This window comes from Pyxicephalus adspersus, chromosome 4, assembly GCF_032062135.1.
Source record: "Pyxicephalus adspersus chromosome 4, UCB_Pads_2.0, whole genome shotgun sequence".
Lineage (NCBI taxonomy): Eukaryota > Metazoa > Chordata > Amphibia > Anura > Pyxicephalidae > Pyxicephalus > Pyxicephalus adspersus.
Window position 1 is genome coordinate 125,849,929 of NC_092861.1, and position 13,935 is coordinate 125,863,863.

At 37.5% G+C, this 13,935-nt stretch overlaps 1 protein-coding gene across 1 annotated transcript in view; it reads right to left on the reverse strand.

The window, feature by feature from the left end:
- The window catches only part of SPRED2 (sprouty related EVH1 domain containing 2), a 65,793-nt gene that overhangs the window by 38,188 nt on the left and 13,670 nt on the right, over positions 1-13,935 (reverse strand). The gene's annotated exons all lie outside the window — the stretch shown is intronic.

A 13,935-nucleotide genomic window follows, 5' to 3' on the forward strand; every position in this document is an offset into this window, starting at 1 on the left:
AGTCACCTAACCACAGCCAACTCCAATAACTTTTTTTTTTTGTTTTGGATAAGAGTGGGGTTAGAAGCTCCTGTATAAGTTTTAAATGCTGTCGGTATGCTGGTTTAGATGTTTTCCCTGAGATTATAAATAAAACCAGTGTCCTCAGAAAGGAGATTTATTTTTTACTGCCTGACATGTTTTTGACATCTGGTATTTAAACAGGAAGTAAAAGGAAATCTCTTCTAGACAATAAAATCCTGACAGAGGTTCCACCCTTCCTCATGATGCAAAATAATGCTTTACTTGCTGCCCATGTACTGGTTAGTACAGATTAATTATTATTCAGTGTTGAACCCAGAAATTTTTTTAAGCTGGGTGGGAAGAAGTTTTAAGTGGGTGGCAGCCCTTGTATTGTGGCCCAACTCTTCAGTAACCACCCAAAAAAAGCCGAGTGATTACTAAAAAGTGCTGGGTGCTGCACCCGGCTGAAGGGGGCTGGGGAGAACACTAATATTATACAGTATTTATCTAGCGCCAACATATTACGCAGGGCTAGACAAATATGAGTTGCAAATGACAGATAGAGACAGTGACACGGGAGGAGGAGAGGACCCTGCTCCAAAGAGCTTACAATCTAGGAGATTATGTCTTACCATTTCTTTTGTCCTCTGAAACTCATAAAATACACAGAAAGTGGGGAATATCTCCCAAAACATAATTCGAAGGTGACAGGAGGTTCCAAGTTTTGGTAACCCTAAATTTCTAAGGAAGACATCTTATTTTCAGTGCTACCATAAAAGAATACAAAACTTGAAGTCTAAAGGCTCAGACATGCATACACAAAAACAGAACAATAATGTGAGTCTGTGTGCTACTAGAACAATACTCCAGCTCTGTGGCAGCTATAATAAAACATGTCTAGGACTATAGCTTCCTTCCTATGTGCAATTCTACATCCGCAAGCAAGAAAATAGCGTAATGTTAATAATTCATCAGTCTGTATTATGTTTCCATTGTGTTGTTCATTAAGTGCCAATGTAGACTGCAGTAAGCACAGTAACTGTACAGGACACTGAAGGAATAACCTTGGTGAACACATTTATTAAAGAATAGGTGTTCATCTCTAGAGAATTTCTGAATGTGTAAAAGAAAAAAACATATACATAACAATGCTGCCAATTAGCAGCATTGTTTTTTATTAGCAAAGCTATAATGTAATATATAACACAGACTTTTTGTGGATTTACCATGCATTTATCAACTGATTTGCTTTAAAAACAACCAGTCAACAGGCTAGGCCCAAAGGAAATGTGAAGAATGATCCTGACTATCATTCTCCGAACAAAATGTATCCTCTCTATGTTCCAGCAATGTATTCAGCTTTCTCCTCCATCTAGCTAGATACAGCGCAAAAATAATGTCACTGCCATAGGTGTCAACTTTTTAGTTCACATTATGTGGGTAAATGAAACAGCCCTGCCACGTCTCCAGTTTGGAGAAAAAAATGCAAATAGTAATGAAAAGGTTTTTTTTTTTTAAAACTACTTTTCCCTTTATATTAGTTTCCTAAAATAACAAATAGAATTATTTAGAGTCTGGATGAAAAGTTTAGTGCAAAATAAAACTTTAATAGTCAAATAATACATTTTTTTTCATGTGTACATCTTTACCCAAAAAGGACTGAGAAGGAAACAGGGACTTGGTTCTGAAAAAGGAACAGTCCCTCCAAATCAGGGAAAGTCTGGAAGAATAGGGGCCACGTTTTTGAAGTAGTAAAAAAATTGGGATTCCACTGCTGCTTTGAAAAACTGGTGGCTAAATGTCAGGTACATGGCCAGCTGCCATTTGGCTTAGAAGCTGCATACAAGCAGCTACAGACTGGAGGATAACTCCATGAGAACAATGTGGGAAGATATTTTCCTATCCTTGAACAAAAAGCTAAGTGCCAGAAACTTCCGCTATGCTTGCCAGATGGTGACAGTAGTACACACAATTAATAGTCCCTGTGCAATAGATAATGCCCCTGACTGCCTCAAAGTATTTTTAGTGAGACCTAAATAGCCCAATATTAGACTTTTAGACTTGTAGACTTCTGATATACTGCTTTCAAACTACTGGACCAAATCGGCTTTACACATGATTTGAGGCCTTTCAACAAATGAAAGTGAAGTTTAACCCACTTACATTATACCTTCCTTAGTTCCCACCTTACCCCTGCTTTAACAAACTAATGCAATACAAGCAGATCATGGCCTAGGGTTTGCCTCAGATTCACACACTTTTTACTATACTGTAACTTAAGGGCTAACTTACTATACTGTAACTAAAAAAAAAAAAAAAAACCCTCAGATTTTTCATAAAGTATCCACTGCAGTAAAGTGCAATGATGGGTAGTATTAGCAGGTGGGCAAGGTGGGCTGCTGTCATTTTGCTCTAACGAACACAATCTGGCTGTGGTGGGTAAAAACGCCACTGTTACCCAAGTTTATAGCGGCAAGCTTACAGCATGACATTAATAACTGCTTGATCTTAAAATAAGTTCTGCTCCGTTTATTACAGGTCACAGGCTTAGAATTCAACTTCCACCATATCCTTTTTATTTACAGAAAGGCATGAGTGGATATACTGCAGTGGAAATCCGTCAGCAGGCACTTTAGAAAAGTCAGGGAACATGTGCTTCCTTTAATCATAGAAATAACATTAAAAAGGAAAAAAAAAGTTTTACAGAAGATTTTGTTCCCAGGGTATATTGGGTACCTGACTCATCATATTGGTCACATCTAAAAACCAAGGAGATAAACCGAGCTTTATGCAGAACTATTCTATTCTCCCATTCATATTTTTAATCCCAGTTATAAAACAAATACGCTTTATGAGAACTAGAAAGTCTAAAGCAGCTGTATGCAAGTTGGAAAAATTGCCTCTATAATTTTAGCCTGTCTGTGCTATAAAAAAAGATGTAAAATTGGCCCCGGGGGCATAAAGGAATGATTTGCTTGGAAACCTTCTCATTTTCTGGATTTCTGATCGAAGTGATGACATGTAATATCTTTTTGTTCAAGGAGGAAATTCTACATTTAAAACCTATGAACACTTAGGCAGTTTAGGCAGAAGAAATGTAAAATTCTTTTACTCAAAACATCTAGTAGTAGTCATATTAAAGTGTATGAGTTTTGTAGCTTGTCCAAAGATATTTTTTCAGTTCTAATGAATGTCATGAAAAGATCCTAGCATTTAAATGTACACAGGCAGCACATACACCTTTGGAATGTTGTGATAAGACAGATGTTAATTGTCTAAAAAAACAATTAATAATAAAACAAAAGTAAATGCAATAAAGTACTTTACCTCACTAAAATGAACACAATACTGAATTCTAGGCAGATATATTAAAACACTCCTGAACCCAGCTATATACCCAATCATAGAATATATTGTATAATAAACTAGCATAGGCATTTAAGGCTACGTACACGTGTACAAAAATTATCGTTAGAAAACGAACAAATAATGACAACAATTATTCACTAATATTTCAAATATAATCCACCAATAATGTACACACACTACATGTATATAATGTACATATACATACGATTGTTTGAACGAGGCAGGAAGTGAAGTGCACCTGGCAAAGTGTACCGCAGAACAATCCGCGATCACTGAACGACTGTATACGCAATAGATAGCGAACGATCATCGCCCAATCCGATCCGCCGGCATGGTCGTTCGTTTCCAGCAACATTCGTCGTTCATCATTGGCCAGTCGGTGTTCACGATTATCGGACGATCAGTCGTAAATCATTTGTTTCCAACAATAATTATTGCACGTGTGTACGAAACCTAAGGCTACATACAAGTCAGGTTCTCGTCAAATAAACGCCTCGGACGGGCTGATATTGAACGAGAATCTGGCATGTGTACATCACTTCTCATCCGTCGCCCCCGTCCTGGCGGATCTATGGGCGATCATAATGAAAGTGAAGGGGAGAGTGCGCAGCTGGGTTCTGCTCCGTCGCTCACCCCTCTCCATAGAGCAGAACAGCGCTGTATGTACAGCACTCGTTAATGCATCATGCGTGTGTACGCAGCCAAAATCTTTCTTGATATCTCAGCCACCCACAATGTCTTGTGATAAGCAAGGTGGTGACCATGCTATACTGCAAAAAAAAAAAAGGTCAGTGACCCCTCTACAATTACTGCAAAAGTTGCATGGGTCACAAGACTGGCATGGTACAGAAATTTCATTTTGCATCAGGTAAAACAGTCAACAATTTTTTACCCCTTTGCCCAAAGATCAGATGTAAAAATGCAAATATGTAAATGATCCTTTACCAAGGGCCGTCTAGCCCACTTTATTATAATTTATAAATTATATATTCTTTTGCATTATACATTTATGTGTGATCACAGCAACAAGTCAGGCTTATCAAAACATTTCTGTTGATCCTACAGACAATGAAGGGACAGGGCACATCAGAACCAAAGGTTCAATAGAAGACATTTGAAGAACAACATGTGCAGGAAGTTCTTCTCAAGTCCTTATTGTCTACAAAAGGCCGCAATGCTCACCAAAATACGTAATGCAAAGGAAATAGGTAAGCAAAGAAAACAGGAAGAGCTGAAAGTTTATTTTTAACATTTTTGGGTGTGTATGTTACATTTTGGGAAGGCTTCTTCCTAATAAGTTGTCAGGACGTTCAATGTCAAAGCCAGGACTAAAAATAAAAACATGACAGTAATTTTTCTGCTTTTTATTCAATACAAGAAATAACAACAGACTTAAATAGCAAAAACTGCAAGGATACTCATTACTGTTCCAGTAATAAAATGTATTTTTTAATGTTCTGTTTTATTATATGTGTAAAACCCATTAAAACAAAACAGAATTTATGAATGTACATGTTCATAAAACAATCTGGGTCTAAAACAGTGTTTCTCAACCAAGGTTCCTGCAGAGGTTGCTAGGGGTTCCTTGCGCAAGGAGAAATTTAGGTCTCTCAGATAGCCTAAAAGTTTAGTGGTAAGCTATCTATGGCCAAGGTTGACATTCTTCCCACTGACCCCCACACCAATGTACTGACCGTGTTCTCCCCAGCCCCCTTTAGCTGGGCTCCCACCCATCTACAATTTCTTCCCACCCAGCTTTAAAAAATATCTTTCTTCTTCTTTGGGACCCGAAAGATGTTTCAAGGGTCCACTCATGTTAAAGGGCAAGAATGCTGCTCTAAAGGATAGGCTGGTTTTAAATATTGCAAGGGAAAAGAAACCCCATACTTTATTTCTATATTAATGTGCTGGGTTTTTGGCTTTATCAGAGATGATAATTTGCAAATTAGTTGTTCTGACTCCTTTATTGCCCCCCCCCCTCCCATACTTTGTTCCATCTTTCGAATAACATATTTACACACACACTACAAATATATATATACACACACACATTAGGATACAGCCACCTTAACTCCTGTGCGTGATAGAGTTTATTTTGAAAGGAAGGCTCCGCCATCTACTCGCGTGCCTTTGCGATCTACCGGTAGATCGTGATCCGCCTGTTGCGCACCCCTGATCTAAAAGGTATCAGTCACCATAAGAAGAAATATTCGGACAATCCCAATTCCTACCCCAATATTTTGCAGCTCACAGGCCCGAGAAGCAAAAGCTGTACTGAAGCTTCACTGCTCATCTGAACTAAGCCCAATTCTTGATTTCCTCAAAGAAATTAAAAAGCAAACCAACTAGAGACAGAACACAATCCTCACTGCAGGAGTTCCTAAGAAACTGAAAAGGTCAGCAAGTGATTCAGCTTGTTAGAACAGCAAATAGAAATTAAACAGCCTGCTAGCGTTTCAAGCACGTTATTGTGAATCAAGAATTTTGATGTGTTCAGGTACATGCTTTTCTGTATAGGCTCTCAACAATAGCAAATGGCACACAGTGACCATTCTTATCTCTGCATCGTAGTGTGTTATAGTGCAGTTGTGAAGTTTGTTGTGGTGTATGTGCACTGGCATCATCTAAGGGGAAAATTGCAAAGTGTTGCAATGCAAAAATGTGAATATATTTTTATTCACCAATTACAGCTAACATCACAAGTGTCCACAATTGTTTTCTAATAATGTCTAAACAAAACCTTTACACATATGTGTGTAAAGTCACTAGAAGCACAGTCTTCTTTGACAATTCAGTAGATGACACACATTAAATACTGAAATATTAGCCATCTATTGGTGTGTTCTAACCAGAGGCCCCTTTTCCAGAATTGTGTTACCTCCAGCATTTTGCATGCTAAGAAAAACAAGGATTTGAGCATTTCGTAGGAGTAGGACATGAGAGAGTAGTTTGATCTGGTCTCAAGGTTGTATACCATATGTAATAATAATCAAAGCATCAGTGCATTTCCTTACTTCAAAAGACATATATCCTTTGTGGATATTTAATCAAAAACACTGACTGTTTTTATCATCAGCTAGCAGATCATCCAGAAGCCCCTTAAATTTTGTTGTGGTAAATTTTATCTAAACCAGGCCCTCGCAAGTTCTATTTTCTTTTGTGGTATGAAAACAGGATACGGGAAGAATGAAAATAAAACTGATGTTACAAATGGTCAAACCCCTCTAATTTACTGCCTGGAAAAAAAATTATTGGCAAAGATTTGACTCAAAAGGAGTCAAAATATTTCAAATATCAAAATTGTAAAACTAGACAGGTAGTCTCCATACGTGTATGTGCAACAAAACAAATCTCATAGACAACTGATGGAAGTCTGTACCTGATCAATACAACGGAATAAAACATAAATTTAGCTCTCATTTTGAATATAAACCACTTGGAGATCCCAAATAGCTTTAAGGTTACGAGAATCTTATGAACAGTTCACACTATGCATGCATAGGCAGATGTGTTTTACGTAGTGAGTGCTGTTTGGTAGGCAATTAATTTTAGTGGGCTCTGCATTTTTTTTGCACTGAGCTCTGAAGAGAGATGGTGAAAACGTGGTGGCTCAAAATGGGAAGACCATCAAACTATCTTAAACACTGGTGAAGTGTGTAGAAGTAAAAGAAAAATGCAATATTCAGACATAAAACTAATGATCTTCTACTGTACACTTTTCTCTATGCCATCCCACAGGATCTAAATATATGTTTATCTAAATCTACCCAGAGGAACCATTACAGCGCCACTTCTGTTTGCAAGGTACCACTGATCCACCATTGCAGAAGAGGCAGCACTACTTGTCTGTTCCTTGCTGAAAACAACATTCAGTAAATATAGAAGAGGACCCCACCAAAAACCATTAAAAGGAAGAGTCGTGGCTTTATGTAAAAAAAAAAAAAAAATTAACTTGTCAACAGTTAGTGAGGGGTAGGAAGCGAAATATTCTTATGCCAAAAATATAGCCTAAACCAGCGGTCACCAATCGGTGGTCCGTGAGAAAATTTTGGTGGTCTGCGGCTCTGGCTGGTGTGTCCCCGAGCGGGGTCAGAAGAAGGACCCCGCTGGGAGGGCGTACTGGCCAGAGTCGCAGACTATGTACCCCATACGGATCGTGGGCTCAGGGAAGTGGGCGGATTGAGTCTCTGGGCACAACCCACCCACTCTCCCATCAAAGCTTAGACTTGCGAAGGAAGAGTGGGGGGGGTTCTGGCATCATGGCGTCGCTATGGGGGAAGTTTCTTCCCTTTTGAGTGACACACGGCTCCCTGTGCATGCGCGGTCCGGAGTCTGTATATTTAGTGGTCTGTGTGTCTGAAAAGGTTGGCAACCACTAGTTTAAACTACATGCATTTAAATACACTAAGCAGTATTCTAACCAAAACTTTTGCCACCCGTGCCTGTACTACAGCAATTCCCTGTTTTGCTGGTCATAAGGAAAAGAAGAAAAGGGTGATTGCTACAATAGGGCAAATACAGCATCTAAACCTTCCATTGCTATCCATAAACACAGAAAAACTCTGGACAGATTTCAGAATTATAATAGGAACATTATAGAAACTTCTGTCTGAGACTGCCAGGAATTCCTACCATGACAGACTTACAAGTGCATCTAATTCTGTCTAATTATATAAATGGAACATCTACAATGTCTTCACAGACAGCCTTGGAAGGTCTCACACTATGTAATTCATACACACACCACATATATACTTGTTCTATTATTACTTCATATGTTCTACACATGAAAAGCAAAAGTAAAAAGTTTACCTCAAAGTGATCCGATTTATTTATTTTTTTTAAATACAAAGCTTTTTTGTGAATTTATAATACCAAGGCACACTACAAAATATATTTTGTCCCACTGGTGCATATAGACCAATATTTCACATTCTAGGGCCACTGTGGCCTCCAGAATTAGACAAATAGCAATTAAAACCAGACAGAGGTTCTGAATATTCTCCAATATAACAAAAATAAAAATAAAAACATTGCTATAGAGAATTGCCAAAACATAATCAAGTACAACAGATATAAACCCCAGCCACCAACTTGTAAATTACAGAAGCAGGGTAAGCATGGGGATTTTACTATTGATAACAAGGTAATTACACACAATCCCTTAGAGGGATTTTCAAATTGCTGGGTATTTTAAGTACCTTCATTTCCTGTATTTTTCTTAAACCCCTCTGATTAATGTGTCTGTGAGACCAGATCCAACCTCTGACAGAAATGATAAAAAATAGGGGCATTTTGTTTTCATCATGCCAAAGTTCATTGAAATTCACTCACATGACAATGAAAGAAATACTTTGTTTTTGCAGTGATCACATATTTTACACAAATATTGGACTGTTACTATTCTAATAACTTTGGTTGCTGTAAGAAGTTTGTGTTACAAAAAGTTTTTCTTGTGCTACACAACAGAGCTAAAAGGGGGAAATGAACAGAAATATCTCCTAAGTGCCCAACAAGTGTTAAGCGAAATGAAGAAATCTAATCGTATGGCGACAACTTCTTGGCAAACTGGTGGTAACAATGCCAACATTTTCATTTCCCTAGAAAAATGAAGCCTAGCTTGGGTAAAAAAGGCTCATATATTACAGAATTCACCTGTTTTAAACCTCAAGAGAACAATGATGTTCTAACCATAAAATATGGCTGCTCTAATCACTAATATACAGTGAAATAGGGGAACTGTGTTGGAAAAGCATTTTAACTGTATGATATGTCAGACTTTTTATGACCCCCCAATCTCTAAATGCCTGGGGACAAAGACACACAAACATCTTAATGCCTTTTTTTCTCACCTAAGGACATGGTGATGTGACATTTCAGGTCCTAGTCTCTATTCCTTTAAATGTATCATTTTCATATATTCTCCTGATTTAAGGTGGTTACATTGAATTATACATGCTGCCTTTAGGATAGGTTATGCTACTTCCAGATTGCGACCATGCAGAATGCGGGGGACTGTAAACAATTACTACATGGCAAGCCAGCCTGTCTGCATATGTTGTAGTAACATGTGCATATCATAGCTGCAAGCAATCTCTTTTCTGTGTCCCCTTTTTTTAAGTGCAATGCTCAGTTTCAACCTGATTGTTATCACGGACAAAGCATTCTAGATGTTTCATTGACAAAAATGTCGGGTTTGACTTTTTGAATATAAAGTTTTATAACTTAACATGTAAGCTAGCTATATAAATTAAATAGTTTCAGATAGTTACATACAAATTACTTCTGGTTCAATCCCAGCAGAAACTTTACCAAGCATTTAGCTGCATTTAAAAGTGGAGGCAAACTGCATGGACATCAGACTTATCCATCCCTTTGACCACCTAGGGAATGCCAACATAGCACAATTATTCCACATGATGCCTGAGTATGCAGAGGACATAAGCATCCATTGAATTGTGATTTTTTTTTTGCAAAACAATATGTGCAAAACATATAGTGAGCAGATAATCCTAATTCCACCATTTGTTAGATACAGGGCACATACTCAACATGGTTCCAGAAAGACTGGCTACATGCTAATAAAACAAGTAAAAGAAAAAAAACAAATTACAGAGAAATAGATCACAAATCCATTCAATTTATCTAGAAATATCAAGATCAAAACAAATATTATGTATAAACAGAACTGTTATTCGCCTCTACTTTTACTTTTCACAATGAATGTAAAATTTCTGTTGATGATGATGCTAAATCCCCCAAAAAAGTATTCTGCATTTTAAATTTATATTTTCCTGGTTTCAGTTTGGTCACATCGGAACCATCTATTCTAAGGGCCCTGTTACTCTACAGGGCCCAGTGCATTGAAATGTCAAAAAGCCTTGGTTTTTCCTACATCTCTCTTCTATGCAGGCATGTCAACTCCCATGTTAAATAATGGCTTACTCCATAATTCGAGGATACAGTGTACCATCAACTATTCCTACTTCATCCAAACACAGAACCACAGTGTCTATCCATTTCCTGGAGGAGGGATTTAGCAGAGTCACCATTGTTTTTCACCATTATCAATTGCTGCATTTAAAAAGTTTGAAGCGAGTTTTATAAGTAAGGAGAAAGATTAAACCTGCTGTGTGAAGTGTTTGTTGAGTGCCTGGAGATCAGCTCGGATACAAACTTATGTTCCTCATTTCTCAATGATGTAAGCGTATTAAGATGATTCAAAGATGCATTATGAGAAAAACACACAAGAAGGTCATGTCTACTATCCAAGAGGAAAAGTGCCCCTTATAGGTCCAGCAGTTGTTTCTATCTAGTACGGTCTTGCATGTAAACAAGTAAGAAAGAAAACAGGGGAGTGCTTTTATGAACTGCTCATTTTATTTACACAGTACAAGGAACAAGTACTTGGAAAATACACACAATATTAACAGTGACTCAACCACAGCTCACCTTATATGGCATGAAACAACCATTAGAAAACCATTTACAGTAACATCTTATATCACACAAATTAACTATAGAAAAGATCATGTTTAGCCCCGCTGGACAATTTTAAAGGCCCATTCAGAGTGCTGAATTCCTGCAATGCACATTACAAGAGCTGGGGCTGTGCACTGCCAGAAATGCTCCATATTTTGAGGAGTAAGGCAGCATGGTATAAGCTTTGGTTGCCACAACACATTATGCCAAGCAATCATGTCCATTTGCAGACTACTAGGAAAGTTACATGAACCTTTTTTGGTGCTTTGGCAACTCATTCACTCTAAGGAACACAAGCCAACACAAAACATATTGCTAATTACCGTACACGTGCCCACACATCTGGTGCAAAAAGGCATTTTTAAGCACATGTAGGTAATTTGGAACCATATACAAGAACTTTTTTAAACCCGGAGTTCTCCAAATATCAATTTAATTTTATCAATATATTTCAAATAAGCAATGAAATATAAGGCATTCCTTCCACTTCCCAGTAACAGAGAATTCATCTCTGCTACTGACAATGCAAAAAAGAAAGTGTTTCCTTTGGTGTCCAATGTAGTGGACCACGTTTATATTGACCAACGTATGACCCGTATTGATCCTTAAAGTATGTTAAGGGTTCTTGTACATAAAGCTTTTTTTTTTGCCAGGCACTTCAATATTTTGGCTGCCAGGGAAAAAAACCCAGAAGTAACTACTTTCTTGTGACCCATGGGATCTCCTTGCTTCCTTATGAACCAGGGGCTATAGCACAGATTTCTAAATGAAGAGTGGTGGGGGATAGGTAAACTCCAGTTTCCATATGACTTTACCCTGTGCAGAACAAACCTGGAATGGATTGGACCACACTGGTTTCACACAAATGAAAATCAGAAACAGACAACCCTGCCCAGAAGAGCTTACAATCCAAGAGGTGGAGGAAGGATCATACAATAGGAGGGAGGAATTAAAAGACAGAAGAAACTCGGTAGGCAAGTTTGAAAAGATGGGTTTTGAGTGCTCTTTTAAATGAGCAGAAGGTGGAAGTAAGCAAAATATGACAAGGACGACCATTCCAGAGAGTCGGGGTGGCTCTAGAAAAGTCTTGGAGCAGTGCGTGTGATGAGATTATGAGTGAGGAAGTCATTCCCTATTTATTGTACAGCGCTGCGTAATATGTTGGCGCTATATAAATCCTGTTTAATAATAATAATAATTAGGAGGTCACTGGAGAAGTGAAGAGAGCCACATGCTAAAAAAAAAAAACACATCAGTACCTAGACACAGTCACCTACATGCTTGAATTCGTAAGAATTCAAGGCTCTAATGTTGCCCAAAACATATTCCAAAAACAATTTCCTTCACAGTCTTCACAATATACAATCCTTTTCAGTGGTCAGAATCTTCAGGAGCGTCAAATAAGCTGTCAACTGTCATGCACCATGGTTTCTTCCACAAAGGCCGCAAGTCAGTACAAGACACATCAGTGACATAGGAGAAGGATGTAGAACCACAGAATATAGAAACAAAGGTTGGAGAAGTACATACTATCTCATTTTGCCTGGAACAGACTGCTAAATGTTTGATGTGGTAACATTGTTGTTTTAAGGAATATTCTGCAAAATAAGTAAAGGAAAACAACTAATCTTCCCATCGGTTCTGTAAACGGTCCAGTTACTGTGCTTAGATCTTCGCATACAAAGGCAGAATAGTTGTTATCAAAACATCTTTGCTGTACAAGAACCTTCCAGTAAACCTGACAGGATACAAATTTGGGGCTGCCATTGCTGGTATTGAAGGTAAAAGTTGCGGGGCAGGTATAATTTCTCTTGTACTAGTCCACTGTTCGGTGTCCTTGCACAAGATTGCAGTCACTGAACATGTTACATGAATAATGCTTTTTCCTGGTCAGTAACTTATTAGGTAGTAACAGCTTAAAGCCCAGAACAAATTCCTTCAAAAACAAGTTAGCAAGGAAAATTTGCAGATTTCTGCATGGGCAGACTGTTAGTTGATAGGCACTAGCAACAAATTGTTTTCATAGCTTGCATTCTGAATCAGTAACTTTCTCTGAGAGTCAGAATATTAGTTCTTACAACTGATAGAAAGATTTAGCACTCCCCCCACCCCACCCTTGTATAAGGTATGCAGCCAAATAAAGTTCCTATATAAGTTATTAAATAGTGGAAGATTTACAGAGCAATATACTAAATCGATTTTAAATCCACAATGAACAAGTACTAAAAAAAATGTTTTAAAGATATTATACAAAGTCGAAATAAAGTTAAGAATGGGCCTAAGGGAAAATAAAATTTTAAAACAATTTGAAATCATAGTTACTATATGATGTTAACTCATAATTCTGAAAGACCCAAACGGTCGGTAAAAATAGCTGTGTGGGGGCAGAGGGCTGCTGTGAGGATTTCATAAAGATATTGCTGACTATAAATAGCCAAAGCAAAGCAATCATTTGCAGCAAGTTAATGCAAGTTAGCAGAGTAGTCTGAGCCATATAAAATACAATGATTTTACTGGCTGAAATCAGCTCTGGTTTCTCCCTTGTGGATATAGAATAAAAGTTGCATCTGTTATTCCAATCACTTTTTTTTTTTGATAAGTTATATTAAGAATATTAACTTTAATTTGATTTGTACAGTTAGATTTTTCCTTTAGATTTCAAATGGAAATTGCAGACTTTTCAGGCAGACCTTCCAGGCAGGAAGTACAATCGCTGCAAGCAGATGCAGACAAACTGAGCCACATGTGGAATTTAAAACATATGTTTATACTTATTCGGGCAAAAAAGCATTTGATGGCTAAGGTTGATTTAATAGAGTGGAACAAAGCAAAAAGTTTTTAAACAAATCTTCCATAAATATTTTGTTAGGATATTCATAAATCTGTAAATATATTTTCAATACAAGATAAAAACAACAAGTGTTGCAACAACAATATCATTCTGTACAGACTGAACAATATTATTGTATTTTTTTTTTCACATGAGCTCTTATTTAATCCCCACCAGTCTAATAGGATGCTTTCTATTCCTTATGATACACTAAATTCATTTGCCAAGTTCTAAAAGTAAAAAAAAAAAAA